Source organism: Lepisosteus platostomus, chromosome 5 (assembly GCF_059453375.1).
Source record: "Lepisosteus platostomus isolate fLepPlt1 chromosome 5, fLepPlt1.hap1, whole genome shotgun sequence".
NCBI classification, from domain to species: domain Eukaryota; kingdom Metazoa; phylum Chordata; class Actinopteri; order Semionotiformes; family Lepisosteidae; genus Lepisosteus; species Lepisosteus platostomus.
In genome coordinates this window covers 43952316-43978477 of record NC_142615.1, presented here as the reverse complement: position 1 = coordinate 43978477, position 26162 = coordinate 43952316, and the positions used below count along the sequence as shown (strand labels likewise).

Genomic DNA, 26162 nt, shown 5'->3' with positions numbered 1-26162 from the left:
CCCGGAAAAGCTCAGGTTGCTGCTGCTCCTACAAGAGGTGTTACTGGGACCAGTACGGAGCACTCACCCTGCGGTCCATGTGGCTTTCTTATGCCCCAGCATCCTGATGGTGACACTCTACTGCGCAAACAGGCGCCGTCCTTCGGGGGAGGCGGAAAACTGAGGTCCCGACCCTCCTTGTGTCAGTGTCTCAGGGAGAGGATGTGCACTGTGAGACTGACAGGGCTGTCTGGGAGAAGCTCCTCCTACAGGTCTAGGCACAGAAGAGCTTCACCAACAGAGTCACACAGCGAATGTGATAACTGCTACACTACGGAAACATGCAGGGGCTGCTGCTGGTGTCTTGCTTGCGTTTTGGGCTGAGAAAGAGAACGATGGGAACTCGTGCCCAGTGGCCAAGCGCTGAGCTTCGCCAAAGCTATTCAGCTGCTTCCAGTATTTATGTTGGAGTGCACTGATTGACCGCGCTCTCACACCAGAGCCCAGCATGCCTGTCATGGACGGAGCAGGAAAGGCGGCCCCACATTCTACAGCCCTCTCCACACAATCGACAAAATCGGGCTACTGAACTGGAGAAAATCTCCACTCCAGAAAGTGCAAATATCATCTTAGAGAGTATAAATCCTATTTCCGAAGGTCAACACTGTCTACCAGAGTCACCCCTCCCACCTCCTGCAGGTTTCCGAGCTGCAGCGATGATCAGTTCGGCTCACACGCGAGAGGTCCTCGGTTGAAAACATGCGCCCCCTCTTCTCGTACGTTTTGCACATGATCGAGTGGTTTAAATACGGCTCCTTCGTACACGGTGCTGATCTTTTGGAAAGCAGGAGGCAAAACTGACACGTTCTCATACAAGGAGCTGAAACCAGGCCACCTGGGTGAAGATCAGGTATCGTAACCGCTAGACCATATGGGAGCATACAGCCATGTTGTGAGTGCGTCATGTAAGCAAACTGTAATTGCTGCCTTCATGACCTGCTTGGTGGAGAAAACACACAAGAGAGTTGGCACTCAGAGTGTCGAAGGGTCGATGTATACTAGGGCTCAGTTGAAATGCAACGTCAGGACTTTTCCAACTAGTGTCACACGAAGAGAGTACATCCTTTCCCACCCCCCTGTTTCTGTCTCGGTAACTCGCTGTGATCATATAGTGGCCAGTATTTTGTGTTGTGGCCGCAACAACCCCGGTTTGATTCCGGGTCCTGGCAGAATAGGAGGAGTACTGCCTGACTGGATGGTTGATGAATGACAGAGGCCACTCCGACCTCTTCTCGGGTTTCTTCAATGACTTACTAAGGATCTTCTTCACATTCGCCCATGCAGGGGAAGCCAGTTACACCAAAGCAAATGCAGGAAAGTGCATTTCAAGCAGAGACCAGGAGGTACTTGTTTACACCGAGAGTGGTCGGAGAATGGAACAATGCGCCCAGCCCTGTTGCTGGAGCCGATTCTTGATGAGACTTTTGGCTCACTAAGAGGCCCCCGCTGGATGCTAATCTTTCTGTTGTTCTCGCAGGTGCTGCGCTGCTTTTGAGCCGACAGAGCTCTTCCTGGTCTGTCGGCACAGCCCAATTGCAAATGATCGGCTCCGCGTACAGAAGTACGTGCGTTTGGTACAAGAGTGCATGAAGGCACCGGAAATACATTGGGAACAAATGACCGGTGGCTCAAGTCCTCTGTGAAGTACGGGAGCGTGCAAAAAGAGGCTGTTTTTTTCCACCTGGTCTCCCAACTGAGCTATTTCAGCGGTGCACACAGCCCACAGCCACCTGCTCCAGCCTTCCTGTGTTGCGGCATGAGCACACCAAGAGGAGCGGGAGAGTGTTGCAGGAACGTCACTCAGAAGGAAAGCCACCCAGCTGCGCCCTCTGAGCTCTGTCCAGCGCATCTTGCTCATGTGGACTCCTGCCTGCGACAGGCAGGAAACAATTAGCAAGAACAGAACAACACCCCACGGGTGTCTCATGACCACACCTTAGGTTGTGACACGTGCAGGTGTGAGGGGTTGCCAGGCCAGATTGGACCAGAACTTGGGCGGAGGGGGGGTGGGAAAGCAGACAAAGAGGTGACACTTCAAAGTCTGCACGATCACAGCTCTCCGACGCCCCAGGCTTCCGCTCGATAAGCTACTGGATACACCTGCCCCTCCTCACACAGACCGTGGAAAACCTCCGAGTGGCAGGGCACTCTCTTCCTCCCAGGAGCCCTTGGACACGACGCACAGACAGAGCGACGGGAGCCACCGCCTGCCACACGGCTCCAGGTAGGACTCCACTCCGCAGGAGCAGCAGAGCAGAGCAGAGCAGAGCGGAGCAGGGGAGATGGGGGCTGCTTAGACTCGAGCTGTTGTTGCTGCGGACGCTCTCTTTTCTTTTCTCGGGGTAAGAGTGAATGTTGAGTAGCCCTTAGAAATGAAGCAGAACAGTTCAACGGTACTGGTGTGTGTGTGCGCGCGCCCTGGTGATTCTGGGAGACAGATCGAACCTGGGCTTAAAGAGAGGGGGCTTAGCCGTCTTACATTTGCTAGTTCTGCTTCTACCTCCTTAGAGGATCGGACTGCCTTTCACTTCTCTGTGTCTTCTTTCACAGGATTGTGCACCTTTTCATTGCTCTCGCTTTCAGAGCCTCTGCACGGCACACGACTCGACATAAGGACACGCGTTGAAGTAAAAGCAGGAAGCACTCACAAGTACACTATAAATAACACTAATACAAATACCACTAATATTGCAACAGTAACACTATCACTAAGACTTACACTATCATCCTCTCTAACACTGACACAAAATACTACTACACTAATAATACTAATAATAACAGTAATGCTATTACTAAAACTAACATGACTACTAGTGTAAATAATCTAACCTTATCTCTGTAATTATCACTAATATTAACAGGAATACTAGCATTAAAACAATCAATAGCACTATCATCATGAATACTCACATGAAAACTATCATTAATATTAAAACTACCGATTGTACTCACACTAATTTTAACATGAAGACACTAATATTAGTATTAGTTGCAGTCCGTGATGTCACACCGCTCTTTGTGACGAAGGCGAGACACCTAGCCGCGGCCAGTGACGTGGCGCCTGTTGCTGTGGTTACCATACTGATGATTTGTAAACAGTGGAAAAATGCATTTAAACTGTTACCTACACAAATTTATCAACTTGGAACATAATTTTTAAGCTCTAGCATACAATTCCTAAACAAACATTTGAATAATAATTCTTTCATTTCGGATTGAACATTATTAACACTAAAGGCACTATGGTAATTGATCGATACAGGCTCTATTGACTGTTTTCTAGATATTAAAAACAGGGTCAAAACGGGAAAAGTATTAGTACTCACCAATCCATGAAGTTAATCGATTATTCTACGGTTCTTCAGTTGAATTAATTAGTTGTCGATAGATAAGTGATCAATAACTCTCCTCCGTGCGCTCCGCTCGCCTCCCGCGGTCTCGCTCTCTGATCCTGGTGCTCTGGCTGGTGTCCATGACGTCACAGCGCTCTTTCTGACGGAGCAGACATGTCTCCGCTGGAGGAGACTCCTGTCCGGAGCCCAGGGGGCTTTTCATACAGATATAAACTCTCCAATAATAAAGGCGATTCGTAATAGCTGGAAATGGAGAGCTACGAACCAAGGAATAAAATTCATTAAACCAAAAAAAATAGTTTACTTCACAGACTAAAATAATTGTATAGCATACTCCCGGAGAGGAGAAGAGAAAGGGCACAAGTCCCTGTAATGAGCTCTTTTAAGCATTTTAAACGAATCTCCACAGAATAGAAGCCAGGAGGATCAGACACCTGATCCTGAAGGTTGAAGAGTATCTCCTGGTTTTATTTCCCACCGAGCTCTCAGCTCCTCAGCCGGTTTGATGATTTAATTAACTGTATAACTGTTATCAGACTCTGTTTAACTGTATATTTATAAGACAGTCTGCGAGAGATGTGTGGGAGACGCTGTATCCCAGGGCTGGTGTGGAATCACACACAGACAGGTCTTCTGTGTGATCTGAGTCCCACTGCTCAGAGCTACAGACTGGTCAACTGGTCACTCTTGTAGACACAACCATTGGTCTGCTGCTGCTGAGAATCATAATACCACTGGTAAGAGTGGCAATACTCACAACCAATTAATTCAACTGAAGAACCATAGAATCATCGATTAACTTCACTGATTGGTGAGAATGAATTATTTTCCCATTTTGACCCTGTTTTTAATATCTAGAATACAATTCAACTGAAGAACTCAGATTGTCAGGATAAAGAGAAGGATGGAGATGAGCTTCTGTCTGTCCAGGAGGTAGGAGTTTTGGTAAAGTACTGAGGGATCCAATGCTCTGTGTGTGAGTCTGAGCTGTGAATCTGACTGAGAGGAGATACATTTTTTTTTATTCTGCCTGTGAGAAGTCTTTTCCTTTGCCAATCAATGTTACATCCCATTCAGATACTCTGCACAGACTGTCAGAGTGAGAGAAAAGGAGAGAGAGATGGACAGATAAGAGCACACACAGCGAGAGAGACAGGAAGTGGGAGAGAGAGGAGAAGGAGCAGGAAGACAGTGCAGGTGTTCAACCACACTGTGACCACAGGAGACAGGAGGCTTTTCTCGGCTGCTGAGGAGCTCAGGGCTCATGGCCACTCAGGCTCAGAGGCTCTGGCAGCAGTCAGGTCTGGGAGCTTCTCCTCATACTGACTCTGGAGCTCTAAGAGTCAGCCTCCATTCTGACAGGAATAGCCCCTCCTGTTCAGCCCTGAAAGACACACTGAGAGAGCTGTTAGAGCCCTGAGACAGCTGTGTGGGTAGAAGACCTGTCACCCTGTAGAGCCCTGAACACTGGGCTCCCCTGTGTGCCTCACTGTACAGGAACAGAGCTCTGACTGGACTCCCCGTGTGTCTCTGTACAGCACTAGAGCTCTGAGCACTGGGCTCCACTGTGTGTCTCACTGTACAGCAATAGAGCTCTGACTGGACTCCCTGTGTGTCTCTGTACAGCGCTGTATTCCTGTATACCTCATCACACTGCACTGCACAAACCACAAACTCACTGCACAGTCTGACCTGCAGCTCCAGTAAAGCTCTGTCGAAACAGGCCCATTTCCTAAAGACAGGGGAGTGAAGAGATAGTGCAGTTTTACTGAAGATAATATGTCCCTCTCTAAAAATATGCTTTCATATCATTATATGACATTTTTTCATGCTAGCCCAGCAGGAATTGTGGCCTTAAATCACAGATGTTCAGCTGTATTAACAAGAACTGATAGTTTCTAGTTAATAATTTTGTTGTTTTTTAATACTTTGAAACAGACTCCTGCTCTTCTGCTCCTGTAGTTATTATGGTGAAGCTGCAACAAATACTACTGCTGCTATTACTACCACTAATACTGCTACTACAACTATGACAGCTACTACTACTGCTGCCACTGATACAACAGCAACTAGTGATATTTTACTACTACTACTAAAGCTACTAGTACTACTGTTTCTTTTTGTTGTTTGACTCCTGCTCTTCTGCTCCTGCTGCTGCAATTATTAAAGTGAGGCTCCAACACAGCTCTACTATATTGTTGAACTAAAGATTTTAAATACAGCATAACTACTACTACTATTGTTACTATTGCTCATGGTTCTAGTGTTACTACTGCTACTACAGCTACTCCTACTGCTACTACTAATGTTTCTAAAGCTACTAGTAGTACTGTTACTGCTACTAATACTGCTGCCACTGAAACAACTGCTACTACCACTACTACCATTACTACTACGACCATGACTTCAGATTCTAATACTAATTCTGATACTAATACTCCTGCTACTATTACTGCTGTCATTACTACTAATAGTGATAAAAACAGAGCACTCACAGCTCTGTAGACATTGGTCTGGACTCTAGAAAGTGATTCCATTTGCAAGCAGCTCTGGACCTCAACACCTGCTGATGGGTCACTTCTATCAGACACAACATTGGAGCCCAAGCCCACCGACACACATTCACACACACAGACACTACACATACTGACTAACACCATACACATTTATACACACAATCAGACACATACATGCACAAATACAAACTAGCACACATTCACAGACACACACATACTGTAGACACTACACTCAGAGATACACACCCACACACTGATACGCACACATTTACAGAATCACACATAGACAGTACGCATACTCACAGACACAAACACACACTGATGGACATCACATACACTCTTACCTACAGTTACACTATAACAAACACTAACAAAAATACCACTAATATTACAACAGTAACACTATCACTATGACTAACACTATCATTATTACTAACTATAACACAAAGTTACTACTACACTACTAATACTAATAATAACAGTAATAATTCAGGTGGGTAGCTGCATCAGCATGCATAGGCTGCAAAGGAACAAGTAATAGGTTTTATTCCATGCTGAAAAAAAGAAGAAAGAGAGAAAGAGAGAGTGTGACACCTGAAGAAGGCTCCACGGCCAAAACGTTGTGTTCTCTTTCTTCTTTTTTTCAGCATGGAATAAAACCTATTACTTGTTCCATAACAGTAATAATATCACTAAAACTAACATGACTACTAGTGTAAATAGTCTAACAGTATATCCATAATAAGCACTAATATTAACATGAAAACTAGCATTAATATTAAAACTACCAGTTGTACTCTCACTAATATTAACATGAATATACTAGTATTAGTATTAGTAGCTGTCCGTGACGTCACACCGCTCTTTGTGATGAAGGCGAGACACCTAGCCGGGCACAGTGACTTGGCGCGTGTCGCCGTGGTTACCATACTTATGATTTGTAAACAAATGGAAAATGCATTTTAACTGTTACTTAAACAAATTTATCAACTTGGAATATAATTCTCTAGCTCTAGGATTAAATTCCTAAATAATAATTTGAATAACCCTTCTTTAATTTCGGATTGAACATTATTAACACTAAACGCACTATGGTACTGTAATTGATCGATACAGGCGGTATTGACCGTTTTCTAGATATTTAAAACAAGAACGTGAAAAGAATCAGTACTCACCAGTCGATGAAGTTAATCGTTTATTCTACGGTTCTTCAGTTGAATTAATAGGTTGTCGATAGATAAGTGATCAATAACTCTCCGCAGTGCGCTCCGCACACCTCCCGCGGTCTCGCTCGCTGATCCCGGCGCTCTGGCTGGTGTCTCTGACGTCACAGTGCTCTTTCTGACATATACAGATACAGCCATTCAAAACAAGTGGGCGGTACCGTATTATTTTGCGGTGGGCTTTACGCAGTCCACCGCGAGTTACCGTAAATTCTCAGTATTACTAATAGTATTAATAATGAATGACGTTGGACAAGCTGTAAACTCAAAGTATTGCCCTGGTCCACATTCTTTTTTTCATTGACCGTTTTTGTAAAAGTAACACCACAGCATTTCGCAATCACACATTTGTTTCCAATCATGCAAAGTACAGTAATTTTTGAGAATCGATTCACCATGCCTTTCACATGCTCATAAAGAGATTGATTTAGTAACATATATTAATTACTGTATGCAAACTGTACTGTATACAGTATGTATATGTATATTTAATGTCTTAACTGTGCCCGTTTAAGTATTGAATATTTATATGGAATTTTACCACTGAAGGGAAATCTTAGTACCTGAGCATAATAAGAATAGGAGCATACTGTAACACGTGTGAAGGCCATAAACAATATAAATTTTGGAACTTAAACATACAGTATATAGCTGGTCTCGGTACTTTAAAGAAAACATACACACCAGTATTCCATTTCTCCCTAAACATTTTAAGCATCGAAGTCTTTAACTAACGTGATACCGGAGTCAACAAGCATACTTTTAGAATTTGATTAAAAGGGAATATAATATGGAATCGCGTATCTAAAGAAATGAATAACGATATAATTATATTCATGTACCGCAACACAAGAATAGTACACGCTGTACATTGTCTGTTGATAATGTTTCTGTAGTGCTTTTTCAGCACACTGGATGTGACCTTGCTGGTGGCGCTGTGGGTTAGGCTCCTGACTTCTATGTTGCAATGTCTGTGATTAAATCCCACTGAAGCCATGACTCTTTCTTTTTAACAAACATTTCTTTGAAAAAATGAAACGTTTCCCTGGATCAGAGATTAAATAAAACCTCACTCGCACCAAACAAATTTATATTTCTAAATATAAATATTTAAAAATATCACAACATGATCGAATTTAAGTCATTTTAATAACAATGAATAGTCACCTAGTGGTAGTGGTAAAATTCCATATAAATATTCAATGCTAAAATGGGCACAGTAAAGACATTTACTGTAAATCTTTCTACGACCGATCAACGGACCACGAGTGCCCCTGTCGGTCAACCAATCACGTACCGCGGTGTTTTGCGTCAATTACCTCCGGCACTTTGAATGGCTGCATCTGTATGACATCTCCAAAAAAAAAACTCACCGGGCTTTGAAGAGAGGCGATTCATAACAGCTGGAGAAGGTGTAATATTTGTGTGCGTCAGCAGTGAAACTGCATGTTGATTGATGGAGGGCTGAGCGGGGAATAACGGTTGCTCAGAGTCACAGGGTCACAGGTCATAGTGAATTTAGGAGCTAACTGGATCGGAGTTACAGGATAAATAACAAAGAGTTTGTTCGAGTGTCACATCTTCGTCCAGGGTTCTTAATTTTTACACTATACATGTAGGAGAAACAAGACAGTGTGTGTGTGTGTGCCCAGGTAATTCTGGGAGACAGATCGAATCTGGGCTAAAAGAGAGGGGGCTTAGCTCTCTTACATTTGCTAGTTCAAAGTTGTACAACCCATTTGTATCTGCTAGGCCCTGATGAATTGCTGCGAAATGCTGAAATAACCTCTCAGCTCCTTGGTTGTCATTTAGTCAAACGTGCGTTTGGTACAAGAGTTCATGAAGAAGTTGTTTCCACATGGTTTCGAACGAGGGACCTTTCGCGTCTGAAGCAAACATGATAACCGCTACACTACGGAAACCTGCAAAGGCTGCTGCTAGTGTCTCCCTTGCGTTTCGGGCTGAGAAAGGGAAGCATCACTTTGGCCAAGGGGCGCTGGAGAGAGGAACAAAGGGCGCGATGAAACAAAACGCCGAAACCCGAGAAACACTAAGAGGTGAGTGGGTCTGTTCGATGCACAAAGAACGCTTTGATGAGCGTCAAAGGCAAGTCATTCCGAGTTGGTCGTCTGTGTTTTCAGTTCAGACGCGAAATGCTGAAATGATCTCTCGGCTCCTCGGTTGTCATTTCTGCTCCGTAAAGGAATCACAGCACGCGTCGGCTTCCAGCACGGTGGGTCGGGACACGATGCCGGGGGTCGGAGAGAGCGATGTCTTCCTCCTTAGTATAGGACCTGTCACCTGTCCCCACCTGTCACGCGGGAGACCGGGGTACATCAGTACGCGCATTGAAGTGAAAGCAGGATGCGCTGCGACATGCACTGTGCAGATCCCGCCACACTAAGAGGTGAGTGGGTCTGTTCGATCACAGCGCTAGGCGAATCCCCAATCCCCTTTTGTGCGTGGCGACAAAAGAAATCTGTTTCCACCCGGGGACCTTTCGCGTGTGAGGCAAACATGATAACCACTACACTACGGAAACGGTGGTAAGACGTGCCCAGCAGCCCAGCGCTGAGCTTCGCCAATGCGATTCAGCTGCTTCCAGTGCCTTTATTGGAGTGCGCTGATGGACCGTGCTCTCTCTCCAGAGACCAGCACGCCTGTCATGGACGGAGCAGGAAAGGCGGCGCCACATTCTACAGCCCTCTCCACGCAATTGACGAAATCGGGCTACTGAAGTGGAGAAAATTGCCTCTCCAGAAAGTGCAAATATCATCTTGGAGAGTATAAATCCTATTGCCGAAGGTCAGCCCTGTCTACCAGAGTAACCCTCCCACCTCCTGCAGCTATGATCAGCTCGTCTCACACGCGAGAAGTCTTCGGTTAGAAACAAGCGCCCCCTCCTCTCGCACGTTTTGCACGTTCGAGTGGTTTTAATGTGGCTCCTTCGTACACGGTGCTGATCTTTTGGAAAGCAGGAGGCAAAACCGACACGTTTTCATACCGGGAGTCGAACCCGGTCCGCCTGGGTGAAAACCAGGAATCCTAACCGATAGACCATATGGCAGCGTACAACCCCGCTGTTCCCGGCATCATGCAAGCAAACTACATAAATATGAGAAAACACGCAAGAGAGTTGTCACTCAGAGTGTCGAAGGGTCGATGTATACTGGGGCTCAGTTGAAATGCAACGTCAGGACTTTTCGAATTATGTCACACGAAGAGAGCACAGCCCTTTCCGCCCTGCCGCGTGTGTCTCGTTAACTCACTGTGATCGTATAGTGGTCAGTACTTTGCGTTGTGGCCGCAAAAACCCCGGTTCGAATCCGGGTCACGGCAGAATAGGGGCGTCCGCTTTTACTACTCGCACGAATGAAGGCAAAAAAAAGCCAATCGATGTGAACGAACGGCGCTTTACAGAGGAGTACTGCCTGACTGGATCGTTGATGAACGACAGAGGCCACTCCGACCTCTTCTCGGTTTTCTTCAATGACTTACTAAGGATCTTCTTCACATTCGCCCATGCAGGGGAAGCCAGTTACAGCAAAGCAAACGCAGGAAAGTGCATTTCAAGCAGAGACCAGGAGGGACTTGTTTACACCGAGAGTGGGCGGAGAATGGAACAATGCACCCAGCCCTGTTGCTGGAGCCGATTCTTGATGAGCTCTTGGGCTCACTAAGAGGCCCCCGCTGGATGCTAATCTTTCTGTTGTTCTTGCAGGTCCTGCGCTGCTTTTGAGCCGACAGAGATCGTCCTGGTCTGTCGGCACAGCCCAATTGCAAATGATCGGCTCCGCGTACAGAAGGAACGTGCGTTTGGTACAAGAGTGCACGAAGGCACCGGAAATACATTGGGAACAAATGACCGTCGCTCAAGACCTCTGTGAAGTACAGGAGTGTGCAAAACGAGGCTGTTTCTGCCCGGTCTCGAACCGGGGACCGCTCGCATGTTAGGCGAACGTGATAGCCGCTACACTACGGAAACCTGCAGGGACCGCTGCTGGTGTCTCGCTTGCGTTTCGGGCTGAGAAAGGGACGCGTCACTTTAGGCAGGGGGCGCTGGAGAGAGGAACAAAGGGCGCGATGAAACAAAATGCCGAAACCCGAGATCAAACCAGGGACCTTTAGATCTTCAGTCTAACGCTCTCCCAACTGAGCTATTTCAGCAGTGCGCCAAGCCCACACCCACCTGCTCCAGCCTTCCTGTGTTCCGGCATGAGCGCACCAAGAGGAGCGGGAGAGTGTTGCAGGAACGTCACTCAGAAATAAAGGAACATGTGACCAGTCGCTCAAGAACTCTGTGAAGTACAGGAGCGTACAAAAGGAGGCTGTTCCCGTCCGGTTTCGAACCGGGGATTTTTCGCGTGTGAGGCAAACGTGATAACCGCTGCACTACGGAAACGGTGAGAAAAGGGGCTCACCAGCAGGGAGTATTCAAGCTTATTGCATTACTGCTCCAAACCAGTTGATATCAATTTAATTCCTAAGGCTTATGTACTTGTTTTGAGTATCTCATGTAGAAGTTGTAAACAAGTTCAATTACGAAACGGTCTAAATGAATGATATACCGAACTTATGTCCTCTTGATATGTGTAACTCTTTGTAACTGAATGAATTCTGATAACCCTTACGATAAGATCTGTTAGGTTTGCATGCATATTCTATATATTAACACATGTATCCTCGTGTATTAGTACCTGTGTGTGCGTTGTTTGAGTTATGTCGCATGGTTGGATTCTAAGACCATAAAATAATCAATTTTGTGATTTACTGCCACAAAAATAATTGTCCCAGTAAATGCCCAAACCCCTACAGAACTGGTGCTTCGTGAGAGAACACTACAACAGTGTGTGATATCCTGTCCCAGCCTGAGGAGCAGACAGCGAGCCTGTCTCTTAATAATACTAATAATACAGTGTGTGATTCCCTGCCCCAGCCAGAGGAACAGACAGTGAGCCTGTCTCTCAATAATAATACACTGTGTGATCTCCTGTCCCAGCCTGGGAAACAGTGAGTCAGCCTCTCAATAATTATAATACAGTGTGATCTACTGTCCCAGCCAGAGGAACACACAGTGAGCCTGTATCTAAATAATAATAATACAGTGCGTGATCTCCTGTACTAGCCTGAGGAACAGACAGCGAGCCTGTCTCTCAATAATGATAACCTAGTGTGGAATGTCCTGTCCCAGTCTGAAGGACAAACAGTGAGCATGTCCCTCAGTAATAATAGAACAGTGTGTGATCTCCAGTCCCAGCAGGAGGAACAGACAGTGAGTCTGTATCTCAATACTAATAATACAGTGTGTGATCTCCTGTCCAAGCCTGGGGAACACTGAGGCTGTCTATCAATACTAATAATACAGTTTGTGATCTCCTGTCCCAGCCTGAGGAACAGACAGTGAGCCTGTCTCTCAATAATAATAATACAGTGTGTCATTTCCTGTCCCAGCCTGAGGAACAGTGAGCTTGTCTCTCAATAATAATAATAATACAGTTTGAACTCCTGTCCCAGCCTGAGGAAGGGTGAGCCTGTCTCTCAATAATAAAAATACAATGTGTTATCTCCTTTCCCGGCCTGGGGAACACTGAGGCTTTCTCTCAATACTAATAATACAGTGTGTGATATCCTACCCTAGCCTGAGGAACAGACAGTGAGCCTGTCTCTCAATAATAATAATAGAGTGTGTGATTTCCTGTCCCAGCCTGAGGAACAGACTGTGAGCCTGTCTCTCAATAATAATAATCCAGTGTGTGATCTCCTGTTCAAGCCCAAGCGAAGACACAGTGAGCCTATCTGTCAATAATAGTAATACAGTGTGTGATCTCCTGTCCCATTCTGAGGAACAGACAGTCAGCCTATCTGTCAATAATAATAATACAGTGTGTGATCTCCTGTCCCAGCCTGAGAAACAGACAGTGAGCCTGTCTCTCAATAATAATAATACAGCGTGTGATCTCCTGTCCCAGCCTGAGGAACAGACAGTGAGCCTGTCTCTCAATAATAATAATACAGCGTGTGATCTCCTGTCCCAGCCTGAGGAACAGACAGTGAGCCTGCCTCTCAATAACAAGCCAATGTGTGATCTCCTGTCCCAGCCTGAGGAACAGAGAGTGAGCCTGTCTCTCAATAATAATACAGTGTGTGATCCTCTGTCCCAGCCTGAGGAACAGACAGTGAGCCTGTCTCTCAATAATAATAATACAGTGTGAATTCCTGTCTCAGCTTGTGGAACATACAGTGAGCCTGTCTCTCTTTAATAATAATATAATGTATGACCTCCTGTCCCAGCCTGGGGAATATACAGTGAGCCTGTCTCACTATAATACAGTGTCTGATCTCCTGTCCCAGCCTGAGGAACAATGAGCCTGTCAATCAATAATAATACAGTATGTGATGTCCTGTCTTCGCCTGAGGAACAGAGAGTAAGCCTGTCTCTCAATAATAATAATTCAGTGTGGGATCTCCTGTCCCAGTCTGATGAACAGACAGTGAGCCTCTCTCTCTCAATAATAATAATACAGTGTGTGATCTCCTGTCCCAGCCTGAGGAACAAACAGTGAGCCTGTCTCAAAATAATAATAATACAGTGTGGGATCTCCTGTCCCAGCCTGGGGAACAGTGTGCCAGACTCTCAATAATAATAATACAGTGTGATCTACTGTCCCAGCCTGAGGAACAGACAGTGAGTTTGTCTCTCAATAATAATAATACAGTGTGTGATCTCCTGTCCCAGCCTGGGGAACAGTGAGCCAGACTCTCAATAATAATAATACAGTGTTATCTCCTGTCCCAGCCTGGGGAACAGACAGTGAGCCTGTCTCTCAATAATAATAATACAGTGTGTGATCTCCTGTCCCAGACTGAGGAACAGACAGTGAGACTGTCTCTCAATAATTATAATAATACTGTGTGAGCTCCTGACCCAGCCTGGGGAACATACAGTGAGCCTGTCTCTCTATAATAATAATTCAGTGTGGGATCTCCTGTCCAACTCTGAGGAACAGACAGTGAGCCTGTCTCTAAATAATAATAATACAGTGTGTGATCCTCTGTCCCAGCCTGAGGAACAGACAGTGAGCTTGTCTCTCAATAATAATAATACAGTGTGTGATCTCCTGTCCCAGCCTGAGGAACAGTGAGCCTGTCAATCAATAATAATACAGTATGTGATGTCCTGTCTCAGCTTGAGGAACAGAGAGTAAGCCTGTCTCTCAATAATAATAATATAGTGTGGGATCTCCTGTCCCAGCCTGGGGAACAGTGAGCCAGACTCTCAATAATATTAATAATAATAATAATACAGTGTGATCTACTGTCCTAGCCTGAGGTACAGTGAGCCTGTCTCTCAATAATAATATAGTGTGTGACCACCTTCTGTGGTCTGTTTCAAATCCACCCGCGATGAGACACCAAGGAGAAATGAAGAGCCCCAGTCGCGCTAGAAAATCACCCGGGAAAGAGACTTTCAATGTAGGAAAAAAAAGTCGTCAGTAACAGACATAATATGTTTGTTTTGTTTTTTAATCGCTGCGATGTGTGACTAAGCTCATACGACTAAGAGTTGCCCCCTTTGTCTAGATCTGGTAACCTGCTCGTCGCTGGTGGGCCAGATCGTGTCCCCCGTCACTACACTGGGGCATTAAGACCCACACAGACCGCAGGGTGAGTGCCCCCTGCTGGCCCCACTGAGAGGTCGTATCCCACCTCCTCCGCTCTCTGCGAAAAGCAGTATCTTCAGGCCCTGACATCCCACCCCTGCCACTCTCTGCGTAAATAAGTATCGTCAGGCCCTGACATCCCACCCCTGCCACTCCCTGCGTAAATAAGTGTCGTATGGCCCTGACATCACACCCCCACCACTCTCTGCGGAAAGCACTGTCGTATAGCCCTGACACCCAACCCTCCACTCTCTGCATTAAGCACTGTCGTATAGCCCTGACACCCACCCCTCCACTCTTTGAATAAAGCAGTGTCGTCAGGCCCTGACATCCCACCCCCGCCACTGTCTACGTAAAGTAGTATCGTCAGGGCCTGACATCCCACTCCCGCCACTCTCTGTGTAAAGTAGTGTCATATGGCCCTGACACCAATCCCTCCACTCTCTGCATAAAGCAGTGTCTTATGGCCCTGAAACCCTCCCCTCCACTCTCTACATAAAGCAGTGTTGTCAAGCCCTGACATCCCTCCCCCGCCACTCTCTGTGTAAAGCACTGTCGTATGGCCCTGACATGACACCCCCACCACTCTCTGCGTAAAGCACTGCCGTATAACCCTGACACCCACCCCTCCACACTCTGCGTTAAGCTGTGTTGTCAGGCCCTGATATCCCACCCCCGCCACTCTGTGTAAAGCAGTGTCATATGGCCCTGACATCCCACCCCCACCACTCTCTGTGTAAAGCACTGCTGTATGGCCCTGACATCACACCCCCACCACTCTCTGCGGAAAGCACTGTCATATAGCCCTGACACCCACCCCTCCATTTTTTGCATAAAGCAGTGTCGTCAAGCCCTGCCACTCTCTGCGTAAAGAAGTGTCGTATGGCCCTGACATCACACCCCCACCACTCTCTGCCGAAAGCACTGTCGTATAGCCCTGACATCCCACCCCTCCACTCTCTGCATAAAGCAGTGTCATCAAGCCCTGACATCCCACCCCCACCACTCTCTGTGTAAAGCAGTGTCATATGGCCCTGACATCCTAGCCCCGCCACTCTCTGTGTAAAGCAGTGTCATATGGCCCTGACATCCCACCCCCACCACTCTCTGTGTAAAGCACTGTTGTATGGCCCTGACATCACACCCCCACCACTCTCTGCGGTAAGCACTGTCGTATAGCCTTGACACCCACCTCTCCACTCTCTGTGTAAAGCAGTGTCATCTAGCCCTGACATCCCACCCCCTCCACTCTCTGAATAAAGAAGTGTCGTATGGCCCTGACACCCACCCCTCCATTCTCTGCATAAAGCAGTGTCGTCAGGCCCTGACATCCCACCCCTCCACTCTCTGCGTAATGCGGTATCGTCGGGCCTTGACATCCAACCCCCGCCACTCTCTGCGTAAAGCAGAGATGTTACAGACATTTACAACAAAGACATATTATAAAATATTGACATATACTGTAGGCGGCTGGAGCATTATTGGGAGACAGACTCACTGTTCCTCAGGCTGTGACAGGAGATCACATACTGGGCTGCCAGATCAACTGAGTTCCCTCCTCCCTCTCCCAGTAGGATTGGGACCCGTTGTGATTCTGGCAGGTGTGGGAACTCTAGGATTAGATTTCTGAATTTCGGGAAGAATGTTTCTCTAATCCCAGAGTATCTGTCACAGTGCAGTAGGAAGTGCACCTCTGTCTCTATTTCTCCCCGCTGGCAGTGGGAGCACAGCCTGTCCTCTCTGGGCAGCCAGGTCTGCCTGTGTCGCCCAGTTTCTATGGCCAGGTTGTGGTCACTGAGCCTGTACTTCGTCAGGGTCTGTTTCTGTTTGTTATTTTTTATTTTGGTCAAATATTCAGCTAGTGTGTATTGTCTGTTTAAGGTTCTGTAGCATTCCAGTTTATGTTGTGTTTGTGTGTGTGTGTCCCAGTGTGTGAGATATTGCTGTTTGATCTGTGCTGTGATGTGGTTGAGTCTGGGTTGTGGTGCTCTAGCAGTGCTGTCCTGAGGCTGGTTAGTGTCGGTGTCACTCACTGCGAGTGTGATCTCAGCAGAGTCTCTGTACTCTTGGGACACTTGACTCACCTGTCTCTCTCTTTCTCTCCCTGTGCTGTCCCTCTCCTACCCCCTCTCTCCCTCCTCGGACTCCAGCTGGAGGAGGTCCAATCACCACCTCCTGTGAGACAGAAGAAAAATAAGGTGGGTAATGCTCTGATCCTCTCTTTACTCCTGTCCAGTGTCCAGTCAGTGTCCAGTCAGTGTGTCTGTATGAACCCCTCTCTCTCTCAGTGCAGTGTTCATGTACTGGAGTGTCCAGTCAGTGTGTCTGTATGAACCCCTCTCTCTCTCAGTGCAGTGTTCATGTACTGGAGTGTCCAGTCAGTGTGTCTGTATGAACCCCTCTCTCTCTCAGTGCAGTGTTCATGTACTGGAGTGTCCAGTCATGTGTCTGTATGAACCCCTCTCTCTCTCTCAGTGCAGTGTTCATGTCCTGGAGTGTCCAGTCCGACTCTTAACGTGACTCTCCTGTCTCTGCTTCAGAAGCGCTGGTGCGTCTTTTTAAACTCCCTGAGCTGCGTGTCGGTGGAGACAGATGATCAGGACGAGCCGATGGAGGCGGCGGAGACCGTGGGTCAGGAGAGGAAGAGCGAGGGAGAGGAGGAGCAGGCTGCCGGGAAGGACAAGAAGAGGAAGAGGAGGTGCAGGTGAGCAGACAGGGGGGCGCCGCCCGGTCGTGTCTGTGATTCAAGGAGGAGTCTCCTCTTGCTGTTTGATGTCATGGTGACGTCTGTGTCTGTGTCCCTCACACCTGCAATAACAATATTCTTTCCAGGTTCCTTTCCTGGTTCTGTGCCAGCTAAGATCTGGACTGGACTGGACTGGAGCTGAGGGACGCCAGACTGGACTGCACTGAAGCTGAGGGGCCCCAGACTGGACTGGACAGGAGCTGAGGGACACCAGACTGGACTGGACTGGAGCCTAGGGACACCAGACTGGACTGGACTGGAGCTGAGAGACACCAGACTGGACTGCACTGGAGCTAAGAGACACCAGACTGGACTGGACTTGAGCTGAGGGGCCCCAGACTGGACTGGACAGGAGCTGAGAGACACCAGACTGGACTGGACTGGAGCTGAGGGACCCCAGACTGTGCTGGACCGAAGCTGAGGGACCCCAGTCTGGACTGAAGCTGAGGGACCCCAGACTGTGCTGGACCGAAGCTGAGGAACCCCAGTCTGTGCTGGGCCGAAGCTGAGGGACCCCAGTCTGTGCTGGACCGAAGCTGAGGGACCCCAGTCTGGACTGCACTGGAGCTGAGGGACACCAGGTTGGACTGGAGCTGAGGGGTCCCAGACTGGACTGGACTGAAGCTGAGGGGCCCCATTCTGGACTGGACTGAAGCTGAGGGGCCCCAAACTGGACTGGACTGAAGCTGAGGGGCCCCAGACTGGACTGGACTGAAGCTGAGGGGCCCCAAACTGGACTGGACTGAAGCTGAGGGACCCCAGACCCCAGTCTGGACTGAAGCTTGTAATTTTTGTTCTTTTGTTAAGCATCAATAAAAATTTTTAAAAAAATCTGTTTAGCTTTTGGTTTCCCCCCCCCAAAGTTGCTGCTGGGAGAAGTGTGAGTGGGGCCAGCAGGGGGCGCTCTCACCCTGCGGTCTGTGTGGGTCCTGATGCCCCAGTATAGTGACGGGGGACAGTGGACTGTAAACAGGCGGCGTCCTTCGGATGAGACGTCAAACCAAGGTCCTGACTCTCTGTGCTCATTAACAATCACGGGGTGTTTCTGGAGAAAAGTAGGGGTGTTACCCCACTATCCTGGCCTGATTCCCCCCCTGGTCTTGACCCATCATGGCCTCCTAATCACCCCCCTCTCTGAACTGGCTCCATCCCTCTGCTCTCCTCCCCACTGGATCCCCCTGACCTGGGAAGAGCTCTGAGTGGAGAGTCCAGACGAATTAATTATTATTATTCGTGCTGCACTGGGCTTCAGTTCTGGCAGTGAGAGAGGGACTCTGTGATCAGTACAGATACTTATGACTGTATAATAATACACCATAGAAATGGAAAACAGGGTAGCGCTGTAGTCTCTTGAAACGTTTTGAACTGCCAGAAGAAGTTTTCACAACCCGGACTCGTGAAGGTACAGGTCTTCTCCCATCGTCCGGAGCAAAGTGTATGGTGTCCTGGTGATTTCTCCCGTTTTGAACGGAGTTTAATGTCGCGTTTCTACTTTATTAGAGAGAGGCACTGAACATCCTGTGATGGACTGGTGTCCTGTCAAGGGTGTGTGAGTGTGTGTGTGTCCTGTGATGGACTGCTGTCCTGTCCAGGGTGTGTGAGTGTGTGTGTGTCCTGTGATGGACTGGTGTCCTGTCCAGGGTGTGTGTGTGTACTGTGATGGACTGGTATCCTGTGAAGGACTGGTATCCTGTCCAGGGTGTGTGTGTGTCCTGTGATGGACTGGTGGATCACAATATTAATTCTCCTCCTTGATTCCCTCCTTTATCGCCAGAGTGAAAGCGGGACACGGCAGTAAAAGCTCAGCCCTGCGGGTGGTGGTCCTCTCTGCCACACGGGGGCGCTGTGGCTCCATGGGGGGGGGGGGGGGTTATGTTCAAGTCCCGCTGGGAATCGCACCGACGCGGCGGAGTTCGTGAACGTCCCAGACACCAAGAAAACGAGAGAGAGAAAAAAGGTCGTTTTCGGGGTTCAAGAAGCAACCCCGAGATTCAGGGAGTTTCCCCGCTGAGCTTACTCTGCCGAAAACACGCAGGTTTTATTTTTTTCCCGTGCCCCCCCTCACACAGGCCGTTTCTGTAGCGTGAAGTTGTGTTTTTTTGCGCGGCGGTCGGTGAGGGGTGAAATTTTCTTTTTTCCCACGGTCTGAAACAGAAACGGCCGGGTGGTGTTGTAGAGAGGTTGACGTGCCTGGTTTTCCTCGTCTCCGAAGCCCGTTTTTTTGGGGGGGGTCGTGAGGTCCCACGCAGCGCTCGGAAAAGAAAATGCCGTCTCTTTTCCCCGCAGGACGGGGGGGGGGAACCCGTGTTTTTTGGACGTGGCGTGGCCCGAAATTTCCGCCCTTGGCCGCTAGAGGGGGGTGGAGGTTGGTCTTTCTTTGACTTGGGGGTAGGGGGGGTGCTAATTTCACTGAACCATACCTAACGGAAATCCGTGTTGGACGTGGGGGTGCTGAATGCGCCCTCGACGTGATTTTGTCTTTAAATTCAAGTGCAGCTTTTGTAACCATTGGGCCGGAAACACGTGGACCCGTTTCCCCTGCCTGTCCGAGGTGGCGACTACCGGGGTCGTACAGGGACACCCGGCTGGCCGCTGAGAGTTGGAAAAATAAAATGTCCACCTAAAAAAAAAACAACCGCGAAAAATGTCGGCCATTTTTGTTTCGCGGCCGAGCCGTGAGCGCGTCGGGGGCGACATCACGGGGGCGTCACAATGAGCCGCCTGACGTCACAGAGCGGCGGAATCTAGCGGGGGGTGGCGCTGGAGCCCCGTGAGCTCAGAGGAGTGAAGAGAGAGGAGGAGGAAAGGACTATATAGCGCTTTCTAAACACGTGTTTCTTCCAAAAAAGATTCGTGGGTTACTTCGACTTCAATCAAATAATAGTTCCAGCTTCAGATTCACTCTGAAGTATCCCCGTGAAATCGGCAAGTCAGTTAAAAATGCCGCTGTCGAGAAATAACAAAATAAGTTGAGAAATAAGTTGGTTTTTTTTTCCCGTTACTCCACTCTTATGGGTGTGATCGTGCTGTAAAAAGATATTGAGAGGAGGTGCACCTCTACACAGAGAGTGGTGGGGGTGGGGAACAAGCTGCCCAGCCCTGTGGTTGAAGCCGATACCCTGGCTTCTCTCCAGACACAGCTGGGTGAGCTCCTCCAGCCAGGACAGGAGGCTCTACTATACACTATACACAGAGGGGGGCGGGGGTGGGGAACAAGCCGCCCAGCTGTGTGGCTCCGCCCCCTCCCCTCCCCTCTGTGACTCTGCTTGTCTCGGCAGGGCGATGGACCGACAGAGATGCCGCACGGCCGTGCGCGGTCGCAGCAGGACCCGGGCCCGGCGAGGCGTCGTAAGTCCACCCCTCCCGCCCGCCGTCCAGCGTCCAGCGTCCAGCCCTCCTCCGACTGGCCTCTCCGCCCCCAGCAGCGCTCGCTGTATTATAATAATAATAATAAACTTCACTGATAGAGCACCTTTCACACACATAGCAGCGCAAAGCGCTTGACAGACCAGGTCTCAAGGTAACACCTCCAGACGAGGAGAGACACTTCCAGTGGTGATCTTGACTGAGGACACGCCTCGGCTCAAGAGACAGGGTCGCGGGTCCGAGGAAAACCAAGCTGCAGGTCCATTATGGCCTTCTGAGAGCACAGATTGCCTCTGGACGTCCTACACTCTTCCTGGACACACTGTAGAGACTCACCTGTCCGGACTCTCACTGGACACACTGTAGAGACTCACCTGTCCAGACTCTTACTGGACACACTGTACACACTCACCTGTCCAGACTCTCACTGGACACACTGTAGAGACTCACCTGTCCAGACTCTTACTGGACACACTGTACACACTCACCTGTCCAGACTCTTACTGGACACACTGTAGAGACTCACCTGTCCAGACTCTTACTGGACACACTGGTCAGACTCACCTGTCCAGACTCTCACTGGACACACTGTACACAGTCACTTGTCCACACTCTCACTGGACACACTGTAGAGACTCACCTGTCCAAACTCTCACTGGACACACTGTAGAGACTGCCCAAGGCCCCTAGTCTCGACACGACTGGGCTGGGCTATTTGGTCAGAGCTGTCTCGGAGATGGGCTGTTTGGCGTCTTCACAGGTCACACCGGTCAGGCCGAACCCGGACTGGCAGCGGGAGAGGTCCTGGCCCAAGTCCCGGTGCTTTTCCGTAAGTCTGACCCGGTCGCCTTCCGCGAGACTGGACCGGCCGCCCTGTGGTGGGCCCGGTGCCCCACATCTACCCTACAGCTCCCCCACTGACCCCTAAACTCCCGATACCCTACAGCTCCCCCCACTGACCCCTAAACTCCCGATACCCTACAGCTCCCCCCTCTGACCCCTAAACTCCCGATACCCTACAGCTCCCCTCACTGACCCCTAAACTCCCGATACCCTACAGCTCCACACTCTGACCCCCACAGTCCTGATGGCCGAGAGGTCTCTGCTTGCTGTAGTGATTGAGTGAGCTCTGTGGACCTAACCTCTGTCTTGTGTCCTCGTTTCCAGCGTCTCCTAGTGGTCCGTCATTTCACCAGAGCTGAAGGTGAGATCTGGGGAGGAGACAGAGCACCCCCTAACACCCCTGAGCTAGGTTACAGGGTAAGACAGCTTCTTACTGTTGGACACACCTGTCCACACTCTTTCTGGACACACTGGACACACTCGCCTGTCCGGACTCTTACTGGACACACTGGACACACTCGCCTGTCCGGACTCTTACTGGACACACTGTACACACTCACCTGTCCACACTCTCACTGGACACACTGTACACAACCACCTGTCCAGACTCTCACTGGACACACTGTCCACACTCACCTGTCTGGGCTCTTATTGGACACACTGTACACACCCACCTGTCCAGACTCTCACTGGACACACTGTCCACACTCACCTGTCTGGGCTCTTATTGGACACACTGTCCACACTCACCTGTCCAGACTCTTACTGGACACACTGTACACACTCACCTGTCCACACTCTCACTGGACACACTGGACACACTCACCTGTCCAGACTCTTACTGGACACACTGTACACACTCACCTGTCCAGACTCTCACTGGACACACTGTAGAGACTCACCTGTCCAGAGTCTTACTGGACACACTGTACACACTCACCTGTCCAGACTCTTACTGGACACACTGTACACACTCACCTTTCCAGACTCTTACTGGACACACTGGTCAGACTCACCTGTCCAGACTCTCACTGGACACACTGTACACACCCACCTGTCCACACTCTCACTGGACACACTGTAGAGACTCACCTGTCCACACTCTCACTGGACACACTGTAGAGACTGCCCAAGGCCCCTAGTCTCGACACGACTGGGCTGGGCTATTTGGTCAGAGCTGTCTCGGAGATGGGCTGTTTGGCGTCTTCACAGGTCACACCGGTCAGGCCGAACCCGGACTGGCTGCGGGAGAGGTCCTGGCCCAAGTCCCGGTGCTTTTCCGTAAGTCTGACCCGGTCGCCTTCCGCGAGACTGGACCGGCCGCCCTGTGGTGGGCCCGGTGCCCCACATCTACCCTACAGCTCCCCACACTGACCCCTAAACTCCCGATACCCTACAGCTCCCCCACTGACCCCTAAACTCCCGATACCCTACAGCTCCACACTCTGACCCCTAAACTCCCGATACCCTACAGCTCCCCACTCTGACCCCTAAACTCCCGATACCCTACAGCTCCACACTCTGACCCCTAAACTCCCGATACCCTACAGCTCCCCCCACTGACCCCTAAACTCCCGATACCCTACAGCTCCCCACACTGACCCCTAAACTCCCGATACCCTACAGCTCCACACTCTGACCCCCACAGTCCTGATGGCCGAGAGGTCTCTGCTTGCTGTAGTGATTGAGTGAGCTCTGTGGACCTAACCTCTGTCTTGTGTCCTCGTTTCCAGCATCTCCTAGTGGTCCGTCATTTCACCAGAGCTGAAGGTGAGATCTGGGGAGGAGACAGAGCACCCCCTAACACCCCTGAGCTAGGTTACAGGGTAAGACAGCTTCTTACTGTTGGACACACCTGTCCACACTCTTTCTGGACACACTTGACACACTCGCCTGTCCGGACTCTTACTGGACACACTGGACACACTCGCCTGTCCGGACTCTTACTGGACACACTGTACACACCCACCTGTCCAGACTCTTACTGGACACACTGTACACAACCACCTGTCCAGACTCTCACTGGACACACTGTCCACACTCACCTGTCTGGGCTCTTATTGGACACACTGTCCACACTCACCTGTCCAGACTCTTACTGGACACACTGTACACACTCACCTGTCCACACTCTCACTGGACACACTGGACACACTCACCTGTCCAGACTCTTACTGGACACACTGTACACACTCACCTGTCCAGGCGTAGTCTCTGCTCCTCATCCCCCCTGCGTTGTGTCTCCCCCTCTCCCCGCTGGACAGAATCCCGTGGTGTCTTCGTGTTTCCCCGAGCTCGTCCAGAAGCTGGAGAGGGCGGCCGAGCTGCAGCTGGAGCTCCCGGGGTCGCCCGGCTCGTCCCGCTCGGGCTCGCCCAGCTCGTTCGGCTCGGTGTCCCCCCCCTCCTCGCCCGAGAGCCCCCTCCGCTCCCCGGCCCCGGCCCCCCCCTCCGGCCCCCTCAGGCCCCTGCCCGCCCCGCCCCGACGCCCCCCCTTCATCCCCACCATGCCCCGCGAGCCCCCCCTGCTGCCGGGGCAGTGCCCCTGCCCCTGCCCCCGCCCGTCCTGCCCCCCATCGCCCGCCCGGCCCCGCCAGGCCCCGCCTGGGGCTCCCCAGTGCGGAGGGCAAGGAGAGAGGCTGAGATGTCTGACGAGGCAAGTGTGACAGAGTCTGTCCGTCTGTCCGTCTGTCTGTCCATCTGTCCTTCTGTCCGTCTATCCTTCAGTCCATCTGTCCCTCTGTCCATCTGTCCCTCTGTCTTTCTGTTCTTTTCTCTGTCCATCTGTCCATCTGTCTTTCTGTCCTTTTCTCTGCCTTTCTGTCCATCAGTCCATCTGTCCTTTTCTCTGTCTTTTTGTCCGTCTGTACTTCTCTCTTTCTGTCTTTCTGTCCTTCTGTCTGAGTCTCTCCATGTCTCCCTGCTCTCTGTCTGTCCTGCGTTGTCCCAGCTGGGCCTGTCTCCCTGTGTCTCTCCGTGTGTCTCCCTGCTCTCTGTCTGTCCTGCGTTGTCCCAGCTGGGCCTGTCTCCCTGTGTCTCTCCGTGTGTCTCCCTGCTCTCTGTCTGTCCTGCGTTGTCCCAGCTGGGCCTGTCTCCCTGTGTCTCTCCGTGTGTCTCCCTGCTCTCTGTCTGTCCTGCGTTGTCCCAGCTGGGTCTCTCTCCCTGTGTCTCTCCGTGTGTCTCCCTGTCTGTCTCTCTGTCTGTCCTGCGTTGTCCCAGCTGGGCCTGTCTCCTCTGCTCTTTGCCTTCAGCTCTGTTCGCCGATGTCCCGCCAGCCCGTCACCTGTCTCTTGACTTGCAGGAGGAAGAGGAGGTGGAGACAGCTCTTCCGGCAGGAGAGAGTAAGGAGGTCAGTGCTGGTCCCACCCTGCCCCCTGTCCTGTCTGTGGTGGAGTTTTGCCGTCTTGTCTGTCCCTGGGTCTCAGTGTCTCTCTCTCTTTCAGCCCTGTCTGTCAGTGTCTCTCTCGGCCTGCTGTCTGCCTGTCCCTGCCTCTCTGTCTCTCTCTCTTTCAGCCCTGTCTGTCAGTGTCTCTCTCCTCCTCCTCTCTGTCCTCAGTGTGTCTCTCTCCTCCTCTCTGTCCTGTGGTGTCCAGGCGGTGTGTCTCTCTCCTCCTCCTTCTGTCTGTCATGTGGTGTCCAGTGGGTCAGTATTAGTGGGCTACACCCAGGCTCACTCACTGCGAGTGTGATCTCAGCAGAGTCTCTGTGCTCTTGGGACACTTGACTCACCTGTCTCTCTCTTTCTCTCCCTGTGCTGTCCCTCTCCTGCCCCCTCTCTCCCTCCACGGACTCCAGCTGGAGGAGGTCCAATCACCACCTCCTGTGAGACAGAAGAAAAAGAAGGTGGGTAATGCTCTGATCCTCTCTTTACTCCTGTCCAGTGTCAAGTCAGTGTCCAGTCAGTGTGTCTGTATGAACCCCTCTCTCTCTCAGTGCAGTGTTCATGTACTGGAGTGTCCAGTCAGTGTGTCTCTATGAACCCCTCTCTCTCTCAGTGCAGTGTTCATGTCCTGGAGTGTCCAGTCATGTGTCTGTATGAACCCCTCTCTCTCTCTCAGTGCAGTGTTCATGTCCTGGAGTGTCCAGTCAGTGTGTCTGTATGAACCCCTCTCTCTCTCAGTGCAGTGTTCATGTCCTGGAGTGTCCAGTCAGTGTGTCTGTATGAACCCCTCTCTCTCTCAGTGCAGTGTTCATGTCCTGGAGTGTCTAGTCAGTGTGTCTGTATCAACCCCTCTCTCTCTCAGTGCAGTGTTCATGTACTGGAGTGTCCAGTCAGTGTGTCTGTATGAACCCCTCTCTCTCTCAGTGCAGTGTTCATGTCCTGGAGTGTCTAGTCAGTGTGTCTGTATCAACCCCTCTCTCTCTCAGTGCAGTGTTCATGTACTGGAGTGTCCAGTCCGACTCTTAACGTGACTCTC

The 26162-nt window shown here is 50.0% G+C and overlaps 1 protein-coding gene across 1 annotated transcript in view; it reads left to right on the top strand.

Annotated features, from left to right (window-relative positions):
- Window positions 1–26162, top strand: part of LOC148666845 (zona pellucida sperm-binding protein 3-like) — a 779162-nt gene that overhangs the window by 77820 nt on the left and 675180 nt on the right. The window lies entirely within an intron of this gene.